The 26553-nt window shown below is 36.5% G+C and overlaps 1 protein-coding gene across 3 annotated transcripts in view; it reads right to left on the bottom strand.

Moving 5' to 3' along the window:
* Window positions 1-26320, bottom strand: part of MACC1 (MET transcriptional regulator MACC1) — a 66414-nt gene extending 40094 nt beyond the window's left edge. For all 3 annotated transcript variants that reach the window (XR_013995331.1, XM_081079575.1, XM_081079576.1), the window contains exon 1: window positions 26184-26320. The gene's annotated coding sequence lies outside the window, so the exon portion shown is untranslated. The remainder of the gene's footprint in view (window positions 1-26183) is intronic.
* Window positions 26321-26553: the final 233 nt, after the last annotated feature.

Here is a 26553-nt window from a genome sequence, read left to right as displayed (position 1 = left end):
TGCCATTCTGGCCCTATTCTATAACATCTGGCCTCATTACCCGTCTAAGGTCTTTCACTTTCCTCACATGTCTCTAGCCTTACTGGACACACTGACCTTACTTGCTGTTCCTCAAACACATGGGTCACATTCCTGCCTCAGGTCCTTTGTACTTGCTGTTTTCCCTTTCCCTAGATATCTATGGTGACTTCCTTAGCATCTCAGATATTTACTAAAATATTACGTCATTAATGAGGACTTCCCTAGCCTCCCAATTTAAAATGAATAACTCAACACACACTCCTTGTTGATTCCTCTGACTTATTTTTTCCATAAACCACTTACAACAGCTAATATGCAATATTTATGACTAATTTATTTTGTTGTGTCCTATTTTCACTACACTAGAATGCAAGACCCATAAGGGTACAGATTTATTTCTTTGTCTATTTTTTTCATTCTTGTATCCCCAGAACCTAAAACAATTTCTAGTATATAGTAGATGCTCAGTAAATAATTGTAGAGTGAATGTTGGATGACTTTTATTTCCCTTTGAAAATTGAGAGATAAATTAACTGGATTAACAGACCAAAAGTTATGTGCAACAGATCAGTGGAACTCTTGAAGGTTTTCTAGGTAGTTTGCAAATCTATTGCAAATCTGGCATGTGGGTAGTTTACATGAACGGCTACCTTTAAAAGAAAATGCCAGCCACAGTGCAAAGCTCTGGAAAGACTAACCACAAAGTAACATTTAAATTCCATCATCTGTTAGTTCTAGACCAAAGTGAGGGAGACTGCCTGCAAATATAAGATGGGGTAAAGAGACAGAGAAAGAGAAAGAGATACAGAGATAAAGATAGAGATAGAGATAGAGATAGAGATAGAGATAGAGATAGAGATAGAGATAGAGATAGAGATAGAGATAGAGATAGTGATAGAGATAGAGACACCAATCCAGGTCAGTATATGAGACTCTGATTTCTATCCTTCTACCTTCTAATCTATACTATGATCAATGCCATATTAGAGGATTAAAGTGGCTCATTGTGAGTAGATCAGACAATCACAAATATTTTCAGTTTCCTAAATTATCTTCAGATTCATACATATGAGAGCTAGTAAATGTCTAAATTCTTTAGTTTATATCCATCCTAAAACCTCATTCTGTGAAGACTTGAATAGCTCACTCCTAACCTAGCTTGGTTATTAATGTCAAGCATGTATTTGTTTTCCAAGCTCACAGAGACAGTCACATTAAGTGACATTCGAAATAAGCCCCAACTGGCTTTAATAAATAAATTCTTAGCTTGACTCAGGCCAGTCTTTTGTATCCCAAAGTGACTTAATAATAGAAGGAGGACATCTTCTATTATTAATAGAAGAAGGATATGGAATAACTATAAATAAGTGGTACTTTAAAAATAGAAAGATAACTATCCAATTGACCAAGCTTAAGGTGGTAAAAAATAAATCATGGGTTTTTATATGTTTGCTCAAATATATGTATACCATATCATTTTTGTCTGCCAAATATCAAAGATAATTACAGTGATGTCAAACTCAATGTTTAATTTTAAACAGTTTTCCTCTTAGCTTCCTTTATTCAAAGCACGTTTACCTTACTATTTTTATTATTATTTAGCATTTGTATAAGATTTAAACCCCAAAATTAATAAATTCTTACTGGATCTTGACATTAAATACAATTATTTTTCTTGTACAAATTTCGCAGAGCTGACAAATATAAGAGTCAAGGCATAACAAATAAACATTCCTCTCTGTTGATAATTTCATTCAAAAAGGAATTGGCTGTGCCTTTTTCCATATCCACAGCCTGCACAGATAATTCTAAAGCATGAAAATTCTGGAACAGCTCATGGGTTCAAAACAGCAACAAAGCCAAATCTTGTTAGCATTTGTCAAACCAAGAAGAATCAAAGGGTTTTCATCACAAGCTCATTCCCTAGTATTAACCCACTTTTTCATTTTTGAGAGCCTGTCTATGAACTATTAATGACAGACTAATCAGTAGACATATTCCTATCACTTCTCCTGTTAAAAATTCAATTTGACACTGACAAGAAAAACAAGTATTACTCCTAATAATGTTTGTTTTTTTGGGTATGTGAAAATACAGTCTTTCTTTGCAAAACACAACTGGTACTATGTACATGAAGCCTATAAACAAGAAAGGGTATTAAAAACAGAAAACAAAGCATCAGTATTTCCTTCCTTTGTGGACATTTTATCCATACCTGCAACTGACTAGCAGCAATACAGCACCTACTGTGTCACTCAGAATCCAGTAAGGAAAATAGAAACTGAATGAGGACTTTGAAGCAAAGGGGAGCAGAAGGCTGAAAGACCAAAAAGCAGAATGTGAACTAGCTTAGACATTGACATCTGAAGGAAGCAACTACTCCCAGGGCCACAGAAACAAAAGGGAGGAGTAGGTGGTAGGGCCCAGGAGCCCAATTGTCACTGCATTTCTGGGGTGCCTCAAGAGATCCTAGAACACCAAATAGGGGTCCCTCTGGCAGACTTGGGCCATGGATGAGGTGCCATGCAGTAGGTTCCTGCACAGCTGGGATGAAGTGCGTTACACACACCCGCTGGGAAACAGAGCTGGGACCTATGAAAGTGGTGCTAGAACTGCTGAGCAGGTACCACTGGCTGGAACCCAGTCTCCCCAGGGGCTCTGCTTCAGGTGCTGGTATCGCAAGGGGAGCTCCACTTGGCAGGTGCAGGGATATCTGAGGAGGCGCTGGTGCTGGAACCAATGCAGAAGTCTACTATGGCGGCTGGAATGGCCCGAAGATGCTGGACTTCATAGCTTCTTGCTGCTGTGGATGGAGGCCCAGAGGCTGAAAACAGGAAGTGAGTCACTTTCGCCTCCTTCGTTTCTCAGTCTCGTCAGGACCTCCCATTGGCAAACTGGGAGTTTGCTGACTATAAAAAGCTGAAAGGTAATCTGTGAGGTATGAGAAATCTACAGTACATAGAAGAGCAGAAGACAGAAATGAAGGCTAAGGGCAAACAGGCAAATGGCTGGCACATCTCCGACCTTCTCTGCCAATTTTTCTGACTCAATTTGCTAATGAGAATTTGGTATCTCATTTTTGTCATCTTACTAAAGGAATAAACTAATAAATATATACACATAGAAGATGAGGATATAACATAAAGAATACAATATATACAGATGGGGGCCCAAAAAATATGTACACATTTTAAGAAAGGAAAAAACTATTAAAATTGTAATAATATATACTGACAACAAAAGATTAATACAATTCACATTTGACTTCTGCAATTACCAGAGGTGCTCAAAGTGGTTACCATCAGCGTCCAGACACTTCTCATTACAGGGAACTACTGCTTGAGCAACGTTGACCAAAGTGTCCACTTGTATATATTTTTTGGCACCCTGGTATATGTAATATAAAACTATATGTGACCTTATTTAAGCCTACTGTTAAACAAATTATAATTTTATAAATCTAAATAAAGGTACATGTAGATTTATGCAAGTTACTAAATTAAATCTCTTTTTTTACTGTCATAAAGCCATGTTAATATTCTACTTAAACCTTTATAGTTCTGTTGAAATTTCAATACGTGATGTTGTTGAACAGATAATTTATGCAAGAAGTACACAATCAAGGAAAATGTATGTGCCTGTGGTATATTAAATATGACCTCTACTTCAATCTTAGCTAGCCTGTCATTGAGATTCCCTGTCAATCTAGATTGACCTTAGTTATTTGCTTGACAATAGAGTGCAGGAAAAGCCATGTGCTGGGATTTCCAAGTCTATCATAAAATGCCTTGTAGTCTCTGCCTATGTCTCTTTGCCTTAGGGGAAACCAGCTACCATTTCAGTCTGACTGCCCCGAGGTCACCATACTGGAATGACTACATGTAAGTGCTGTGGTCGACAGTCCCACCTGAGCACCTACATCAAGTCACCCCCTGCAAAGTGCCAGATAATGAATGAAACCAACTGGAACCCTCCAGATGGGCCCGTCTGTAAGCTGAGAACCACAGTCTATATAATGATGAGCAGAAAACCACCCAGCCAATCCCTACCTAAATCTCTCAGCTACCAAAATGCTTGCTTTGAGCCATTGTTTTGGGGTAGTTTGTTATGTAGCAAGAGATAATGAAATATGGTCTTTCTAATAAGCAAAGAAATGAACACTAAAGCAAATTATCCATGTAAAATGGATCCTCGTTATGGTAGCTAAATCAGCTAAAAATAATTAAATCACAAAACAGTACTCAGGAAGCTTCAGGGATAAAGTACTCTCATATCTTGCTAATGAAATTGAAAAGTATTACAGTATTTGAGGGACCCTCTTGAACAATGTAAAGTTGATACAAGTTGAGCTTATGGCCCCTCACTCTGATGGGTCCCTTGAGGGGGCCCTAACAATTTATGCTTGTAACTCTGCATTCTTTTACACAAACAGCCCCTTTCCCAAGTTGTATACATTTTAGGGCCCACAAAAGAAAATCCATCCCTGAGGAATACACATTAATAATCACAAAACTCTTTTAACCCTTATCAGTAATTTGTATTTTCCCCAAGAAAATAATTCCAAAGGAAAGGATAGCTACGTATATAAAAATCTTTATCAGAGCATTATATCTGATAGAAAAATAAACTGAAAATAACCCAAATGTGTTACGATAGATGAATAATTAAATAAATTACAAGCTATCAACTTACAGCATGAAGTCACTTTTTAATAAAATAGTTTCAGCGTCTCTAACAACATGAGAAATTGTTTATAGTCTGTCTAGGTAAAAAAGTTCATCTTGAAAGTTTATATAAACTACATTGCAAGTACAAAATGTATATATTACAGATAAAAACAGGAATGAAATTTGGGGAAGTGAAAACAGTTATGTTGAGGTGATGGTCACAAGACACAACTTTGACTTTATTTTCTTTTTAATTCACATTTCTCGTTTAAGTTGCACTTTGATACAGTCACTGGAAAATGATACAAGCTCTCTCAGAAATCAGCTTCTGAGGTTTCATAAGAGATATCCTGGAAAAGCTGCAGCTAAGCTAAGAGAATTATTATAATGTCCAATATGCTAGGAAATGCAGGCCCACTTGTCGAGGGCCACTTCTCGCCTGTTGGCAAAATATATGTAATGTGGTAAAAATACACTTGTCATTAGGAAGGTAAACTCAGGCTTTTAGGGAAGTTCGGCTTCTTTCTATTCTCTTTTCACCTCGTGAGTGGCAACATAAAACTGTCAGGAGCTAGAAATCAAAGAGCCAACACTGCTTACCATCCCTGCATCTGCCATCTTTACACGAACAGATATGCAGCCCCCACCTCCCCACACACATGCACACATACAAGAGGACATGTTTGAAGAAAACATTAGGTATTGTAATCATTTTCTGGATACTGTGGAGTGGTAGAATAGAAGTAGCAAGATTGGGAGGCTGGTTGTGGGTTTGCAGCCCGCCAGTTACATGACCTTCAGTGACCTCTTGCTGGCTGAGAGCCTCCGTGTCTCCATCTGTAAAATGACGGGATCTTCACAATGTGAGCCCATCATCGGTCTCTATCCACAAATGAAATGGAGTTCATTTAAACACCGGGGAATGTATGAAGCCAAGATACTGAGTGGGTTTTACCTCTTTTTATATCATAATTTTAGATCATAGACTTTTAGATGATACAGTTTTAAATGATAGAATAGAATTTAAAAGTTTCTGACGCACAACTCAGTAGTGCCAGAGGCAGGGAATTCAACTTTTTTTTTTCTTCAAACTCAGAAAACAGTACCACAAAGTTGTAGCCCCCTTCCATCTTCTTTCTTTTTAGTTTTTATTAAAGAGAAATGCAGGGAGAGACATTTTCATCAGGCCCCATGGCAAAGGTATACAGAGCCTGTTAAGGAGGCCCCACTCCTTTCACTGCACCCTTAAGAAATTTACACCTGACAACTTCTGGGCTCCTCTGGATAGGTCCAGTGAACAACTCTAAAAGCAAGACCATATCAAAAACTTTTTTCCACCAACATCATTTTGCTGTATTCAAGAACAGCAAGGAAAGTCTGCCTTTCAGACATGTCCCACAGAGTGAATTTAAAATTGCTTACCTTGTAGTTTCCATTAAAAGCCATGCCTATCCTAAAAGGGAATACGTGAACCATTCACAGCACACAATTCTTCTAGCTTTACCACTAAATCAATTCTAATCAAAATGCAGCTTTGGAAGTAAAGCATATTACTCCAGGCTCCTACAGTACTGAAGTGGCCTTTACAGAGTGATGGCTTAGCACTACCTCCTTGGTTTTTACTCATGATAGAAATGAGATGTGACCATGTGTGACATTTTCCTATATTTTTGTAAAATTGTAATCAGAGAACTTGCCCATTATGTTATCCTAAAAATCCATGTAGGGCAATTTTTTCTGACTTTGAGAATAGAAAATGTTTCTTCCTCCCAATTTATGTTTTCTCTTTTTAAAAAACTAGTACCCCCCATGGTTTGTTTTACCTTGACTACTAAGGAAGCTTAGGCTGGGTTTTTGTGCATTTGCTGTAACTTCTCACGTCCCCAGTTGTTTGTTTAATTTTTAACTTGCTCTCTAATCCACTATACCTTGCCATTATTACATGAGACTTACCTTTTATTAATGTTTTTCAATTTTAGTGTATACATAGTTTTATGATTAGGTACTTCAAGTTATATTGGGGAAAGGTAGTATATACATATATAAAAATGTTGTGTTGATATATGTATATGTGTGTTGAATACAACATATGTTATCATTAAGTGTCATAGAAAACATATCTTTAGAATTGAGAAGAGCTTGGCAACAATTTAATTGAATGGTTACAAACATAATTCTCTCATGCATGGAGAACCTATTTCTTCAAATGAAATACTGTCCAAAACTTAAAGAAATACAGCTGGAATATAAACAAATAAAAGCAAAGTTCATTTGGTTGAAAGGTAAGGGGATAATGGCCCACCCTCCTCACCCCTTTTCACTGCAGTGGGGAGACCTGGAGTTCCCTCACAGAGCTCACACTTTTCCATGGTACACATTTAAATGCCACTGATAAACTCCAGTTGTCTCTTTTTATAAATATGGAAACTGGGACACTAAAGCTTCTAAAAACACTTACCTAGTTGGTGATCAGGTCAATACCAGATCTCAGGTTCCCTAATTGCCAGAAGTCAATCCCAGTACTGGCTTAAAATTAAAATTGTGTTTGAAAAGGGTTGAGTGATTTGGGATTTTGTTAAAAATTAGAGAGAGTCTAAGGCTTTCTTAAACTCAGCAAGGCAGCAAACATTGTCTTTTCTCTTTTTTCTTCCTCCCAGGTCTATCCAGCAAGGGGCTGCCCTCTCTTCTTGTCCGGTTCGCTTTCAACTAATTCTGCCTCTTGCCTATTCCCTACTCAAAACTAATGTACCTACATTTTTGGACCCTCTGAGTAAAGTATCATGTGACCATGGGTGTTTTGTATATTAAATAAGCATAGTTAAGATAAGGATTCTGTGGAACCTTAGTGACAACCTGTTTTTCTTTCTTGACCATTTTTAAATGTTGACCTGACTTTGATTTTTCAACATTATACAAACCAAATTCTTCTGTCTGTTAGTAAAAGCTGCACATGTCCTGTGTACCCACTATCAATGAACTGAGGACTGAATAAACCTGGGAGCATGGCTTATTTTGCAAATGTCTCCAGATAAAAACTAAGAAAGTAGAATGCAACTGCATAATGCACAAGTATTGCAGACATGCTTTGAATATACCATATCAAGTTTTTAAAAGCCACATTTGACCTGCAAATTTCCAAGTCATGATTCTTCACACTCAATTTTTCAGATGAAACAGAAAAGGTTAAATCAAATTTTGATCATAGAATAGTAGACTTACAATGACGGCTTTTAGGAAAAATGCTTCCAAAGCTAACATTTATTGTTTGCTTTCATTTTTATTCCTTATACTACATAGGCTTATTTTGTCCACTAAAATATATAAGTTATTTCATTTATAGAAATATTTATTTAATAAAAAACCATTTCAACATAAAACATGTCAAGGATCGTGAGAAGAAAACACCACTTTCTAGGGGTAAAACCCTGAAGTAACAAAGTCCTGAGGACAGGCTATCTTCCAGTTACCACACAGACTCATCCAGGTAGAGAAGGGAATAATAGGAAAGTCTGAAGTTTGAATATTGGCAAAAAACCTCATGAAGATGACGTATGTCTGAGTGTCTGTGAGAACACAAGGTATCCGGGACATGGAGGAGAGAGGTGGGAAGAGAAGCAAACTACCCCCAAAAAGATATTGATCAAAGCAATGTCTGATCCCCTTTCACGAATGCTGGGAAAAACCTGGCACTAATTAAACTAGTGCCTGGGTAAAGTCCCAGGGACTTTTCTGAACCAGCATTAGGCACTGGATGGGAGATCAAGAAGGATAAAGATCCCCAGTGTGTCATACTAGTTCAGAATGTAAACAAGGAACAAAGCAGAACTGCTTTATCCAATTAATTCAATCAGAAGAACAAATCCCATGTACCCCAAGCAGCCTTGATATAGATCAAACTCTTCAAATAAGAGACAACATAACGATAAAAAAATCATAATGATCTAAACTGGAAAACAATGAAGCGTTCATGAAAAAGAGAGATCTATCAAAGACTCTTAGTGAATTCTCTGTCCATAGAAGTATGATGCTGAGACTGCAGAGAGGCTTTTCTAAATTATTAAACATTATAAAACACGTTTAAGAATGCAAAGTCCTTTATAGATACTAGATCCTGTGTGACTTATTCTGCTTACAGTAAAAAGGGAGGGTATTAATAATAATAATTTGAATTTACGGAGGGCCTATCGTCTCCGGCACCTGTGCTTTTGAATGCTGACTTATTAATCCTTAGGACTATCTTAGGAGGAAAGCAGTTAGGGTCATTAGCTCCTTTTCCAGATAAGAAACTGGCACACAGACAGATTATGTGGCTTATACAAGGCCAACAGATATATGAAAAAATGCTCAACTTCACTAACTATTAGGAAAATGCAAATCAAAACCACTCAGAGGAAGGTGGACACACCTGTTAGAATGATAATTCTATTCTTATTTTTCTGAGGAACCACATTCCCACCTTTGTAGCTAATAATTTTTTTCTTCTACTCCCAGTTTTTTGTTGATAATAGCCATTCTAACAGATGTGTTAACAAGACAAGTAGGACTCCTCACACACTGCTGCTTGGAATGTAAATTGGTACAGCCACTATGAAAAACAGTATGCAATTAAAACATAGGCAGAGGACCTTAACAGACACTTCTCCCAAGAAGACATATGACCCAGCAATCCCTTTTCTGGGTATCTACCCCCAAAATTTGAAAACATTTCTCAGTAAAGATATATGTACCCCTATGTTCAATGCAGCGTTATTCACAGTGGTCACAGCCAAAGTGTCCCTCAAGAGATGATTGGATAAAGAAGATGTGGTATATATACAAAGGAATATTACTCAGCCATAAGAAAAGATGAAATACTGCCATTTGTGACAACATGGATGGATCCTGAGTTTATCATGCTAAACGAAATAAGTCAGACAGAAAAACATCGAGAACCACACAACTTCACTCGTATGTGGGATATAAAACTGAAAGCAACAAACGAACAAGACCAACAAAGAAACAAAAAACTCACAGACACAGACAACAGTTTAGTGGTTACCAGAGGGTAGGGGAGGAGAGGATTGGTAGAATTAGAGAAGGGGATCAAACATATGATGATGGAAAGAGAACTGACTCTGGGTGGTAAACACACAATACAATATATAGATGATGTATTATAGAAATGTACACTTGAAACCTATATAATTTTACTAACCAATGTCACCCCAATGAATTCAATAAAAATTTAAATATATATAAATATAAATATAAATATATATATATATATATATATATATATATATATATATATATATATATATACAGGGAGAGAAGAGGCACTATGTCATCTGAATCAATGAATCAAATATAAAGATGACCTTGATAGGTGCTGGTCAGACCTAGAGGAAGGAGGACACAGTCTGCAGTTATAACAAAAGACATGGATGAAAGCAGCAAATGGTTTCATGAAATACAAGAGAACAGGAAAGGCCCTTGAACTTACCTGCCCCATGGAGGTCTGACAATTAAGTTCGCGAACTCATCCTAGCAAGTGCTTACATACCTCATTGCTGAATACCACTACAGTCACCCGTGGGGTAGCTATGCACCAACAACAGCGCCTAGTCTACCCTTCAAAGCAATTTTGGAACTCTTTTCCTGGAATGGCATCAGAGCTGTTGTCGTCTTACCCTTGATGTCCTGAATGTCATCAAAATGTCTTCCTTTCAATATTCCCTTTATCTTCAGGTAAAGAAAGAAGTCATTGGGGGCCAGATCAGGTGAGGAGGGAGGATGTTCCAATACAGTTATTTGTTTACTGGCTAAAAACTCCCTCACAGACAGTGCCATGTGAGCTGGTGCATTGCCGTGATGCAAGAGCCAGGAATGTTGGCGAAAAGTTCAGGTTGTCTTACTTTTCAACACAGCCTTTTCAACATTTCCAAATAGTAAACTTGGTTAAGTTTTTCCGGTTGGTACAAATTCATAACAAATAATCCGTTTGATATCAAAAAAGTTTAGCAACATCATTTTGACTCTTGATTTGGGCTGACGGAACATTTTTGGTCATGGAGAATTGGCTGACTTCCACTGTGCACTTTGAAGCTTTGTTTCAGGTCATATTGGCACAGCCATGTATCATCACCAGTGATGACACGGCCCAAAACATTGTCTTGCCTCTCCAAAAGGTCTTGGCAAATTTTAACTTTCCTTTGCTTTTTTTCATTGGTGAGCTCCTTCAGGACCTTTTTCGCACATACCTTTCTCATGCCAACATTTTCAGTTAAGATTTTCCTGTTTCTCTATCGATGTTTACTTGGTCTGCTATGCTTCTCACAGTCAGCCGATAATTTTGACGCACAATTCAATGAATTTTTGCAATGTTTTTGTTAGTTGTGCTCATTACAGGCTGCCCTGACCTCTCTTCATCAGTGACACATGTTCTCCCCTCAGAAAAACGTTCAACCCATTTGTATACTGCCAGGATAATGCCATGTACACTTTTTCATGGCATTATCCTCATAAACTTGGACTAATATGTCCATGATTTCACTTCCACTCTTGCCAAGTTTAACAAGAAATTTAATGTTTGTTCGTTGCTCTAATTCAAGCTCAGACATTCTCGTGATGGCACACAAAAAAAAACACAACAATAATGAACGCCACTCAGCAAGACACTGCCACATGTCGACATGAACACAGCTGTGAGACACTGATATACCAAAGTTATGAAACCTTACCGAGCTGTTTGTACAGTGCTGCCAATGTAAGCGCACTTAATTGTCAGATCTCGTATATCATGTAGTGTTTATGAAACGGGTTCCTGAGGTTGAGTTCTCTGGGTTCAAACACCAGCTTCACACTGGTGTTTGTAGGGAAAAGAAGAGAAAGAATGCTTCAAGCAAAAAGCATATGATATACAGGATGTGGAAAACAAGAGTGAGCATGCTTCATTCGGGAAGCGGAGGTAGCTGAGGAAGGCTGGGCTACAGCAGTTTGGTAGCGACAGAGGTAGGAGGTCTGGGAAAGTCTCAAGAGGAAAGAATGCAGAAGCCAGCAGGGACTGGTCCTAAATGTCCTTACGAGACATCCTGAGGAACTTGAACTTTAGCTTAAAAGAAAGAAGACACAAAGGAGTTTAAGTTAAGGGAATGGCATGCCCCAGTTTATGAAAGATGGAAAGCAACAGGTGGAGCTGACTAGAGATGAGAAGAAGTGGTAGTGGCCTGAACTAGGAAAGTGTATCATGTGAATGGAGAGAAGGGGACAGAACCCAACTCATTCCTCATCTTCCACTCATGAACTCCCTAAAGATTATAAATAATCTCTTGAGGTTTTGCACTCAAGACCACCTTGGATTCTATTTTTGAGCTTTAGCCTCTACGAATACACAACTTGGAAGTAATGCACTTAATCCATACAACAGTTGGACCTTTCTGGCCTCCTATAAAGAATAGGGGAGGAGGTGTTCATATCTCACTGACTGCTAATTATCTTTACTTTTTTTCAATTGGTCCTATATTTTCTCTCTCCAATAAAACAGTTATCCCCACACACTACTAGATATTTTGTGTGAAGCAATAATTTTATTATGAATTCCATTTATCTTCGTTTGTAAAAGACAACAGAATGTAAATCTGGTCTCAAAGAAATCTTCACATAAACAAGTCAGTGAGTAGTTTCTTAGAGAAACATACCAAAGTGAAAGGATAATATAGATAAGTGCCATTATTTAGTATTTCACTATTGCTACTAAAACCTTTGGCATTCACTAAAATAGTCTTTTAGTTGAATCTCCTTCTGTGAATAAATTTTATGGATTGTAAAATAGGAGGAATTAGAAACTAGAAATGAGATTGTGTTTCTCACCAAACCAATAATGATATAGCGATGAGCAAAAGCCTCCTTCCCTTAGGAATTTCTAGATTTCAGAATATTCCCTGTTGTATTTTGAAAGTATAGTGAAATCAGTTTTATATTTTGTAGTTGCCTTGAGGGTCAACCAGTGTGGTTTAGAGGAAAAAACATGGCACCAGGAATCAGAGAACTTGATCAAGTTTCTAAAACTCTCTGATCTTTCATTTTTACATCTATTTGTGAGAAAAATAATTATATCTTTTCCACTGTGTTTTGTGAGAATTAAATGGTTTAATGCCTGTGATAAGGAACAAAAATTCTGTGATTTGGGAAATGTTCTACATCTGCTTTGTCAAATCAGGTAGTCAATAGCTACATGTAGCTATTGGACACTTGAAATATGGATAATGCAACTGAACTGAATTTTTAATTTTACTTAAATTTAATAAATTTAAATTTTAAAAGGCCCTGTAACTAGTGATTACCACATTGGAAATGCAGCCCTAGGATATGGTTTTAGTTTCAATTATTCCTATTGCAAGTTAATTGAGTCTACACTGCTCTGAAAATCTATAGATCAGAATATTGTCTTTGTTTAAGAATGAGTGCTTCCCTTATATGTAGGCAAAGATAGTATATAACCATTTTATGCACAATTTGCCAGACAAATCAGAATGCAATTGCATTTTTGTCCACCACTTTCTTTTTAAAAATGTATTCACTGGGGGGAGTTTTCTCTAATACCACTGATGAAAATTCCCCAGTTGGCCCCATGTAGCTTCTGGACACTCTTAGATTTAAAGAAAAGCCTGTGGTTATTTTAAATTGCAAAATGCAGTTTTGAATCATAAATTAGAATGCCCCATCCAATATTTTCAACAGCATACCAACCTCCCAGTGTAAGACAGATTTCCCTGCCCCCCTGCTGTGCAATTCTACAGTCTTATGGGGACAGAGTGCGACGCACATCTTCTCTTTTTCTACCTCACCTCTTCCATCACGCAGCATGCAAGCTCTTATTATTGAAGCCTCCAAAGTTCAAGAATCAGAGTGGAAAGGGAGAAATAAAATAGAACATTTTTAATCTACTGCTCAGATTGAAAGTTGGGTTTGTTTCTGCAATGTTTATTGCTTATACTACGTGTAATGTGAGTGTGTTTGTGTGTGTGTGTGTGTGTGTGTGTGTGTTCGCACACACATGTACACGAATGAGTTTTGGAGGACCCTCAGAAGCTTACAACTTCCTGTGGATTGAGCAATGCATTTAATTCTTCTGTCAGCTATGCCTCCCTCAGCTCCAGTTTTCTAGCAGGAAAACATATGAAGCTTTCCAGGATTGTACAAGGAAGCCAGTTCCTGTAAGCTTGAGGTTAAAAAATAAAAAAATACGATCACATAGTTCTACCTCTCTACATTGGGCTAGCTGTCCAAAAATCATTCTCACAAAATCCTCTCAGTGGTTTTTCTCCCTTTATTTTTTCTTATAACCTGGAAGTAGGTAAGGAGGTCAAGAATTGTGAAAATACTCCCAGTTGGGATTTTAGTCAGATACCTCTCATTTTTGTATCTGAAATCAATTGTCTTAAAATCTTAGCCAATTTAACATCAAAATTATCCAATTTAACATCTTTTTTTTTTAGTTTCAGGTGTACAAAACTATGGAATAGTTAGACATTTATCATTTGTATCCCTCACACAGTGATAACCCCTCTCCCCCATCTACTACCCCCTGACATTGCATACAGCCATTATATTTCCATTGTCTCTATTCCTAATGCTGTACTCCACTTCTTGTAAATATATATAAAATTGTAGTTGACATTCATTATTGTTCAGCTTCAGGGGTACGTGCAGTGATCAGGCATCTACATCTTCCCTGAGGTGGTCTCCCTAATGAGACAAGTATCGATCGGATACCCTACAAAATCTTCAATTTAACATCCTTGATCACTGCACCTGTGTTAATAGTAGCTAACAACTAGAAATTACATTTAAAAATCATCAATACAAGGCTAATAAGTAAACTCTGACATATACATAACCATTGTGGTAAAAAAAAATGATGTGGTAAAATAAACAAAATGAAAGATAAAAGTCATATGATCATATCAATAGGTGCAGAAAAAAGATTTGACAAAATCCAGCATCGATTGATGACAAAAATTCTGAGCAAAGTGAGAATAGAGGGAACATACCTCAACAAAGTAAAGGCCGTATACAACAAACCCACAGCTAATATCATACTCAGTGGTGAAAAGTTAAAAGTATTTTCCTTAAGCTCAGAAACAATACAAGGATGTCCACTTTCACCACTTTTATTCAAAATAGCTTTGGAAGTTCTAGCTACAGCAATCAGACAAGAATAAGAATTAAAGGCATCCAAATTGGAAAGGAAGAAGTAAAACTATCATTATTTGCAGATGACATGATACTACACAGAGAGAACCTGAAAGACTACATCAAAAAACTGATAAATGACTTCAGTAAAATAACAGGATACAAAAATTGATATTCAGAAATCGGTTACATGTTTAAACACCAATGACAAACTATCAGAAAAAGCAATTAAGAAACAATCCCCTTTATAATTGCATCAAAATAATTACCTAGGAATAAATTTAACCAAGGAGGTAAAAGATCTACACTTGGAAAATTATAAGACATTGAGGAAGATACAAATAAATGGAAGCCTATACTATGCTCATGGATAGGAAGAATTAACATCATTAAAATGCCCATACTATCCCAAGTAATCTATACATTCAATGCAATCCCTATCAAAATACCAATGGCATTTTTCACAGAACTAGAACAAATAATCCTAAAATGTATATGGAACCACAGAAGACCCTGAATAGCCACTGCAATGTTGAGGAAGAAGAACAAAGTTGAAGATATCATACTATCTGATATCAAACTATACTACAAGTCTATAGGAATCAAAACAGTATGGTACTGGCATAAAAACAGAGACATACGCATAGATCAATAGAAGAGAAAAAAGAGCCCCAAAATAAACCCATACCTATATGGTCATTTAAGCTATGACTAAGGTGGCAAAAATATATAAGGTAAAGACTGTCTATTAAATAAATGATGCTGGAAAAACTGGACAGATACGTGCAAAAAAAAATGAAACTGGACTACCTTCTTATACCATCTACAATAATAAACTCAAAATGGATTAAAGTCTCCAAGGTGAAGACCTGAAACCATAAAATGCTTAGAAGAAAACATAGGCAGTAAATTCTCTGACATTACTCTTAGTGATATTTTTTTCTGATATCTTTTCGGGCAACGAAAACAAAAGAAAACAATAAATGGGACTACATCAAACTAAAGTTTTACACAAAAAGAAAACCATCAACAAAATGAAAAGATAACCTACTGAATGGGAGGAAATATTTGCCAATGAAAATCCAACAAGGGATTATTATCCAAAATTTTATAAAGAATTCATATAACTCAATACCAAAAAAAAAAAAAAAATCCAATTAAAAATAGGCAGAGGGGCAGCCGGTTGGCTCAGTTGGTTAGAACGCAGTGTTCATAACACCAAGGTCGCCAGTTCAATTCTCACATGGGCCAGTGAGCTGAGCCGTCCACAACTAGATTGAAAACGACTTGACTTGGAGCTGATGGGTCCTGGAAAAACACACTGTTCCCCAATATCCCCCAGTAAAAATTAAAAACAAACAAACAAACAAAAAACAGGCAGAGGACTTGAACAGACATTTCTCCAAAGAGAACAACAGACGGCCAATGGACATATGAAAAGATACGCAAGGTCTCTAATCATCAGAGAAATGTACATTAAACCCACAATGAGATATCACCTCATAACTGTCAGAATAGATATCACCAAATCAAAAAAAAACTGTTGGCAAGGATGTGGAGAAAAGGGAATTCTTGTGCTGTTAGTGGGGTTGCAAATTGGTGCAGCCATTATGGAAAACAGTTTGGAATTTCCTCAAAAAATTAAAAATAGAGCTACCTATGACTGAGCAATTCCACTTGTGGGTATTTATCCAAAGAAACCCAAACCCTAATTTGAAAAGATATATGCACCCCTATATTCACTGCAGTGCTATTGACAATAGCCAATATATGGAAACAACAGAAATGCCTCTCAATAGATGACTGGATAAAAATCTGGTACATATATCCAATGGAATATTACTCGGCCAGTGAGCTGAGCCCTCCACAACTAGATTGAAAACGACTTGACTTGGAGCTGACTCGGCCAAAAAACAAAAAAGAATGAAAACTTACCATTTGCGACAACATGGATGGACCTAAAAGGTTTTATGCTAAGTGAAATAAGTCAGACAGAGAAAGATAAACACCATATGATCTCACTTATATGTGGAATCTAAAGAACAAAATAAATGAACAAACAAAACAGAAAGACTCATGTATACAGAGAATAAATTGATGGTTGCCAGAAGGGAGGGGTTTTGGGGGACTGAGCGAAAAAGGTGAAGGGATTAAGTACGAATTGGTAGCTACAAAACAGTCATGGGAATGTGAAGTACAGAATAGAGAATATAATCAGTAATACTGTAAGAACTATATGTAGTTATCAGATGGGTACTAGACTAATTGTGGGAATCACTTTGTAAATTATATACATGTCTAACCAGTATGCTATATATCTGAAGCTAATATAAAATAATATCGAATGTCAACTGAAATTGAAAAATAAAAATAATAAAAAATAATGTGGTATCTTCATATGCAATGATATGGGTCATTAAGTAAAAATAGGAAAGGCGCCAGATACCCATATGCTCAGAATATTTATTACTAGAAGCATTCAAAAGAGACTGAAAGCTTACCACACTATGCTTCTCAGGAGAGGACACACAGACTGCAACCTGACATTTCAGCTTACTTCTCATTCTATATGCTTTTATGTTATTTGGATTTTTTATTGTATGTAAGAACTACTTTAAGTCTTTAATATCTTTGTAAATACATTTAGGTACATATTAAGGCCTCTATTCATAGTTCAATTTTTAAAAATACTATTTTCAAGTTTTTATTTGGCACAAAGTCTCCAACAGCTTTTTTTCCAACCCTGACATCGTGACACAGTTGTGTCTAAATCATAGTCTGAGTGAAATGCACTTCCCAAATGACTGACTAACTTATTTATAACATCAACCTTTGGAAACTTGAATGAAACATAAAGATAGAATAAATGAGTCTATATATTTCAGTAAATAGGTGAGCTATATACCAAACATGCTTTCTTTTCCCAGGAGGATACATAAACAGAGGTTGGATTTCAGGTATAACATAAAACCACGGTCATACACTTTACACCTGGAAAATGATCCTTGATTCTTGACATTCAAAATCAAGTTATATTTTTTACTGAATTTTCAGTTTATCAAAATCATCCACAAAGAAATGGCCCAGTGAGAATGACTGCTCACTTTGCTGGAGACGTGCTACTTTTTAATTAGCAAAGGATGAAGAGGTTCATTCTAACACCTTAGTCTGAAGGTCTAGAAATAAATTTAAGCTCCATGTATCATGGAGAAAGTTATGGAAAATTAAAAAATGTTTGGTATGTGAATCAACGCCATTGATTTTCTTTAGAATGGCAAAAAAAAAAAAGGGAAGAAAAACCCACATAAAGTTTTACCTCTGATAAATTTTCATGAGGTCAAAACTGGCTAGTTTCTAGAAATGTTAGTTTTGTCATAAAGTACTTCCTGTAAATTCAGTCAGGAAGAGAAATTGAAAGCTGTGTCATAGAATTAAACAAAGTTAGGTATTTAGTTCCACACAAAGTAAAAAAAAAAATTGAGAAGGAAAACAAAAACTTAGAAGACAACATAAATTACAGCATTACAAGAAATATTCTAAAAATGTATTTTTCAGGACAAAGCAAGAGTTGCAATTAGCCCAGATCCCAAACGCCTTCCTTGGTCCTCTTCCTGCTTTCTTTGCCTGTGGCTGATTTGGTCACAACCTTGGCTTCCTAAAACTCCCCCACCTCTTCTTTCTTAAATTATCCCCCAGTGGTTTTCCTACTATTGCTTTGATCATTCCTTCCCTGTTTTCAGTAGCTCCACCTACTTTACCTGCTTATTTAAACATTCCCTATAGTTTTCTTGCACTTCTTATGCTCAGTGATTTTTTTTTTCTTTGAGCTATTGCAGCCTTCCTCATAATTTCATACACCACCTTTATAGGAAAAGCTCAATGACCTTTGTCTCTAACTTGGATCTCTGCCCTGAGCTACAGGATCATAACAGCTTCAGAATGTCTCCGTGTGAATGCTGCCATATCCTACACATCTCCACACATACCTCAGATCAACAGATCCAATGCATAACTCATCTCTCCTTTCTTCTCTCTACCAACAAAAATGCCTGTTGCCTTTCCTCAACTCTGCCTTTGTTGATGGCTTCACAATCCTGTTAGTCGTATCAGATTAAAATCTTGGGCCCTCTTAAACTCCGTCCTCTCCCTCACACATCACATCCCTCTACTTGATACATCCTACTGCCACAGTATCTTTCTATCCAATACCCTGTGTTAGCTCTTATAACCTCCTTTCTGGAGCTCCAGTCCGTCTCCATGGGACTGATTTCCCACTTTCTCATCTCTTCCTTCCCTAAGCTCTGTTACCCACTGTGGATTGAAATACAGCTCTAACCATGGTATTTTGGTGTCCATCCCTGCTACTCTACTCTAATTGCTCTGGACAAGACTTCCAGTGAAATGTAAAGGACACCTTTCAGTTTTGTGACGTTGTTAACTTCTCCCATCTTGGAACGTTCTCTTTTATCTTCCCTCGTTCTATTCTCCATTGTATTTTCTCTTATTTCTCTGGCCTCTCCTTCTCAGTCTCCAGTATGGCTGTGGCTTCCTCTGATTAAACCTTAATGTTATTACTACGTCGGAGGACTCCATCATGAACCTTCTACTCTTTTCATGCTGCAATCCTTAACACCTCTGGAAAATCCCATCCACACCCATGATTGTAACACTGCCTAGGGATCAGTGACTCCCACAACTGTCTATCTCTAACCCATCTGTACTCCTGATTCCAGACCTGTCCAATTGCTTAAGCAATTTCTCCATCGGATGGTCATAGGCATGTCAAAGTCCCTTGGCTTCAACTGAACCTGTTTCTCATCTTCCCTATCTAGAGGGACAAGGATATCACCATCCCCCCTATGGTTACTTATCTATGTCAGAAATTGAGAAGTAATCCACAATTTTAACCCCTTTCCTGCCTCTGAGTCACTGTCTCTAATCCACTAATTTTGGCAAAATTAATATCTCTAAAATCTACAACACTGCATTGCTAATGTGACTTTATTTGTGCAGGCTTTATTTTTTTCCTCACCTAGATTTCCACAATAAATCCTACCTGATTGGCTGCTTCCATCTTTTCTATTCTCCCGTCACAATATTTTAAGGATGATATTTCTAAAACGCAGGTTTCGTCGATTCAATCTCTTATTAATATTCTATAAGGGCTTTCCTTCTCTAGTATGATATGGTCAGGAGTTTTAGTGGGTAATATGACATATAATTCAAATTCTACACATTTACCTTTAAAAGCAATCAGATATGTGTAAGATGTTTGTACAATGATGTTCAATGTGGCACTACTCACAATAGCAAGCATCAGTAACAGTAAAGGATTAACAGTAGAGGATTGGTTAAATTATATCATAAACAAATGAGCAATTTAAAATTATGTGATAGAAGACTATGTCATAATAGGAAAATGTGTAGTATACTGTCAAGTGAGCTAAAATGATTGCATAACATTTTTTGTAAATGATTCATTCTTAACATATAGGCATAAAAACATTATCAGGATATACACATAAATCTTAAAGATGTATATCATTGGTAATTATGATTGTACTTTTCAAGTTTTCCAGAGTGAACGTGTAAGATTTTTTAAATAAATCAGAAAAAAAATGTTGTGTTATAAAAGACTAACCTCAGTTGTCAAATTTCTTCAAGCAGTTTTCTTTATCCCCAAAAACATCTTAGAATATCTCCCACTGTGGTCATCCGTCTTCTCACCACAATTCTCCAGTCTGGGTGAAGCATCTCTACCCTGTGCAATCCCTGCCTTATTGCTCACATTGCATTATGTATCAATTTTATATACATATTTTTCGCTGCCTCTGTAATATGAGCTCTTCCACCCCTATATCCTCAGCACTAAGCAAAGCACAGGTAGAGTAACTATTTACGGAATAAATGAATATTGCAGTTCGTCTCACAGTGACTCACACTGATCCTTCACTGCCTTCAGGACAAAGGGCACACTCCTCAAGCTGATAGTTGAAGATCCTTCAAAATTAGAGGCAACCTATCTTTCCCTTCATACGTTTGCCTCCATTTCCTAAATTCTACACATCCAAGCCCACCCATCTGTGGGGAGGGATGCTGTCTTTCTTGTTCATATTGTATTCCACAACTTAGCTCAGCATCTCACACTTAGTAGATGCTCAGAAATTATTTGTTGAGTTAATGATTGGATAAATTACCTTTACTAAATGTTCTTGTACTTTCCACTTTCCCATATTTGCTAAAAAACTACTCCCTTCATTTTATTGTGTCTTTAACTCCCTTTCTCTCATTTCCAAGCTCAATAAAGTTTGATCACCTACAAGAATCATTTCCCAATCTTCCCAGGGAAATTAAATTTTCCCCAGTAGAAATATAGCACTTATTTGATACTTCCCTTTACTTACACAGCTCTTTTGATGTTATTTAAATATTAACTAAATTGTAAACTTTTAGGAGTTAAGGACTAAGATACTTTGATGTCTCTCTTCCCAGTCTGTTCCCACCTATCCTTTCTTATTTGTCTTAATTGGAGTAGACTGAGTAGATATGAAATCCACCACCGCTACTTTCTATTGACATAATGTCTCTGTGATTCAGTTTCTTCACCTCTAAAATTTGTTTGACATCATTATATGCCCCCCTAATTAAATAAGATAATGTAATTAAAGTGCTTAGGATAGTACTTGGCATGTGGTAAGCATTCAATCAATATTGTTATTTTTAATATAATTAATACTAAAGCAAATGTCTATTAAATGGAAAAGTCAGTCAACCTCTTACACCATAATTTGAGAAGCAAGGAAGTTGATTTGAGATCAAATTTTATACTATATTTTGGAGATTGCAGTGTTCCAAACATATCTGATTCTCCCAGATGGCACAAGCACCTAGTTTTCAGTTACATATGTAAAAAGGTTGTTTAATTAGAACATAAATAAGTGTGTTGAGATTGGGGAGAAACAGAAACTCTCATTCATTTTGGCTAGAAATATAACCTGATATAGATATTTTGGAAAGCAATTTATTGGTATTTCATAAAGTTGAAGATGCATGTGCGTATGGCCCAGCAAATCTGTTAGAAACATTCTAGAGTACTTCTTACATTTGTACATAAATGACATGTATAAGAATACTTATTCATGTGCTACTTATGATAACAAAATACCATGTAGATATGACTCTGAATAAGTTGTGCTACAAGCACCCACATGAATTAATTTCAAAAGTACAATGTTGAGAGAAAACAGATGAATAATGTGTACTTTGATGTTTATATACAATTTTTTAACATTCAAAACAATGTCATATGCTATTTATGGGTATATTCACATAGCAGTAGAAAAACTAAAACAAAAATAAAACAGATAAAAGAATAAAAACACACAATGGAGAGAAAATCTACAAAGACAGATAGCAGTAGCCACTAAAGTAGGAAAAAAGAACAGGATTAAAAAGAGCCCTTCATTTTAAAAAAATTTCTAATATTTTATTTTTCTTGTGCTGGGAGGTGAGTGCACAATTCTGTGTGATAATCTCTATTTAAACATCTATCTTATGTATTGTAATTCTTTTAGGAAAACGTCTGAATTCAGTGCTTTTCCCAATGGAAACAGAAGACACACAAATTTCCCTCTACCATTGCTAGAAACTAAATCTAGTGGCTATTGTCCTGGCTAGAAATAAAGATGTTTTTTGTTTATTCTGAGGAAGGATCCTATAATGAAGTGTCATCTCTGTGCAAGGTGCTGGAGAGAGCCTCCAAGAAACAGTAAAATCTTGGGAGGAAGAAGTCAACCTCCTCTTCCTTCCCCCTCGCATCCTTAGACACCTGAAGATTCTCTTCATCATTCCTGCTTGAGTGGAGCAGGAGGAAAAGCAGAACTAAGCTGCATTTTAGTGAAGGAGGTGCTGCTGTCCCATTTTTCTGGCCAACTCTGAGGGCTCTCCCAAATTCCAGTCCCACGTTTTTAACAATGCAGCTTCCCTTTGCACCAAGGGTCTACTCATCTCCATTTCAAATGGCCTGAAGTAAAAGCAACATTTCTTCCCATGAGAAGAAGCTCTACCTCTTGATTCAGTGTTATTGTCATTCTCGCAGGCCACCAAGCTGAGAAACTCAAGAACATCTTGCCTGTTGTTTTTCATCATCATCACAATTTTTATTATTACTTAATTTTCATTTTTTTTTTTTGCATGGCTTCACATCCCTCTCTTCCATTTTCATTCCCAGCACCCATTATTCATTGATACTCAGACTACTAAAACCTATTTCCAAAGTGCTCTCTGAATTCATGCTCCCATGCTCCAAACCATGTATGCCATTCCTTGGATGGTCTTCCTCAAGCACAGCTTTCAACATGTTGTCCCTGGGTCAGGACCCTTTTGGAACTCCACCAACTTGAAGCTAAAGTACAAATCCCTTTAAAGCTTCCATAAACTTGAACCTTATTCCAGCATCATCACCCAAAGATCCCTAGGATACCCTTCAAAGAATACCCAACGTCCCTCCTTTTCAGCTATACATACAAACAGCCTATTCAACTTCCCATCTTAATATCTGTACTTGACATTGCCTTTACTTGAATGTATCCCAAATTTCAGACATTCTAGTACCTCCTTATGATTTTTCCATTATCAAGTACCATCTGAACTTTTTTTTACTTAACATTTTCTGTAAATCCACTCTGATTTGAGCTCAGATAAGTCTTTTAAAAGCAAATTTCTATTAGTACCATAAATGGACAAACTAAGGTCTATTGGAATAAATATGCAATAACTATAAAAATAAATGTTTTTCTAAGTTATTAAGTTATAACTATACTTTTTGCCTGCTAAAATCATTAAACCTGTTACTTACTGTATTGTTGTTAAAAATGAGGATTAAACATGTGTTAGAAGAATTTTAAAGTCATAGCAACAACAAAACTTAGTCCTTGAAGAATTAAAAGTAAGTTGAAAAATATAACTTTCTCACTGTGCTAACTCAACATTATTGTTATTGATATTGCCCAACATGATTTCATCCATAAAACTTTGGGAAACTGCTCTAGATGAGATATTCTCTTTATCTTTTTCTGCTTATTTCAACTCTTTACATCCTTCTAGGCCTGGCTTAAGCTCCACCACTTCCCAGGGTATCATCTTGATATTCATGTTCCATGACCTCCCCTTCCTCTGGCATCTGGGCACATGTTTTTTTCATGTTTTGGGAAGTCACTCTACTCTGGTCTTGAGTGACCCATAAACAAGTTTTCGAATTTATTTTGTTCTGGACTCCAGTGATTATAGTTCAAACAAAGATTTATGGAGGCTTGTTTTTAATCATAATACTGAGCATCATACCTTCTAAGGAGTGGATGAATGGACCAACAGTGATACTGGGAATGGCATGAGTGATGGATGGAGTCGCATCGCCCCCCTTTAGCTTTTTATAAATACGTATCTCCTCTAGGAGAAGAGGATCCCCTCAAGGACTATGCCTCTGTCACTCTTTAACGCCAAGGCCCAATCCAATGGAAGAACACTGTAAAATTGCTAAAAATAATTGTCAAATAATGACACTTCCTAGAGAGAGTAGACCACAGATGGCATTCAACAGCAAAACCAATGCTGCCCTTTTAAATAGTATACCATATTTATCAAGTGCTTTTGCAGGCTTCCCTTCTTCTTTGTTTTCATTCTAATACTACCCTGCACTTGCTGACATAGCTCCTCAAAGAGTTTTAATTTAAATAGTACATCACATGCAAAACTTTCCACACACATCACAAATACTGGTTGCTATCACCTTCAGCTATCACCAAATACCATAGAGGATACTTAGTTTTAATAGATAGTTAGGCATATGTGTGGTTTTTCAAGAAAAGATTTTCCAAAAATTCAGACATGCTTTCAAGTATAAAATAAATATAACCCCAAATTGTCTTTTGTCTTCCAAATTAGCTATTTTAAGATAAGATGGTATTTGGCACATCCCGTCTTAATAGTCTTTATTATCTTGAGGACAGAGACACATAAAAATAATCTATTTACAAAATGCTACAGGGAATGTGAGACAACTGGAATAAATAATATTTATTTGTATATAGTTTTCAATTAAGTTGCACCAAATAATTATGACTTCATAATTTCTCTCTCTGTACAGTACCTATGAAATCATATTAAAAATCACTATTATGAATTAGAGATAATCACATGATTAAGTTAAGGAAGGTATAAAAGGATCACCACAAAGAGGAAACTTTAAGAATATACCAGAAACACATCATCATAGCTAATTACTGTTACGCAAAACTTAGGCATGAACATAGTCGATCCAATATTGGTCCTGTAATTAGACACACTGAAAATGGACTTAGACATTTTTTTCTGGAGTCAAGGATGCCTTAATAAATGGGAGGCACCAGAATTTTCACTACATTCTCTGTTTTTTCTAAGTTGTAGTGAAAAGCAAGTAACATAAAATTTACCATCTTAACTATTAAGAGTACAGTTCAGTAGCGTTAAGTGTATTTATACTGTTGTGCAACCAATCTCCAGAACGTTTTCAGGTTGCAAAACTAAAACTATACCCATTAAACACTTCCTATTCCCACCTCCCCCAACCCACTGGCACTCAGCATTCTATTTTGTGTTTCCATGAATTCATCTACTCTTAATACCTCACATAGGTGGACTCATACAATAATTTTGTCTCTTTAATCTGTTTTTGAAGTCTAATTGAAACTTAATTGGGAAGAAGCCAAGTTTATCCTCCGTCAGTTAGTGCCTAACCATTTATTTAGTACAACACACAATGCTGATTTCACTATATTAACCCAATGAAGTAGGTTTTATATCGACTTCACAAGTGAGGAAACTGAGGCTCAACAAGGTGAAGCATCTAGTTAGAGGTCACACATATAAAGCTTGGGGCCACTGAATCCAACTTCATCTGACTTCAATGCCCATAGTCTCTTCAATACATCTGGCTGTTTTCTGAAATATTTAAAAATTTCCGAGGATTTCAACCATCTACATATTTGAAGCAAACCAGAGTCTTTTTTTTTTTACATTTGATTTTGAATGTTGCATGTCTTTCTCCTTTTTTTATAAATTATTTTATTGTAGTCTATGTTTCAAGGTATTATTCTATGTGTCAAAGTTTGTTCTAAACCATGTCCACAAACTCACAGAATATCAATTACCTTTCTTTTTTCCTTTCTCGGCAGGGCCTGGGAAAAAGCATTTAGTTTGTTCAATTCTTCTGGAAATAGCCCAATTTCCTATATGTACCATATATCAATAGTGAAGAGAATATTAATTTTTAAAATCAACACTTACAGTTGTGGAAATGAACCCAAGTCTCTTCAGTTCAGGAACATTATGTTAGTGAATGAAAGTCACTCTACGAAAAGCAAGGACTCTCTTCAAGCGTGTCTTGCTCTGTGTGCGGCATCTGACCTGCTGCTTACTGAGTCACCTGGGACTAGAAGTCCTCCCCGTGTAGCTTCAGGCTGCCCAACCAGAAACCCTAAGAGGCAAAACTACAACACCCACAATTCATACTCCTCACCTGAAACCAGGAGAAGAGGGTGGACGGCTACAGTTTCACCCTAGGAAGAAAACATAACTGGAAAGGCAAAGCAGTACATAAAAAAATACGTATCAGGTGGCGAGATCTAAGGGCAATTTGTAAATACGAACTTATTTC

This window comes from Rhinolophus hipposideros (assembly GCF_964194185.1).
Source record: "Rhinolophus hipposideros genome assembly, chromosome: 18".
Classification (NCBI taxonomy): Eukaryota; Metazoa; Chordata; class Mammalia; order Chiroptera; family Rhinolophidae; genus Rhinolophus; species Rhinolophus hipposideros.
Note: the sequence above shows the minus strand (reverse complement) of the source record. Positions and strands in the feature narration are given on the sequence as shown.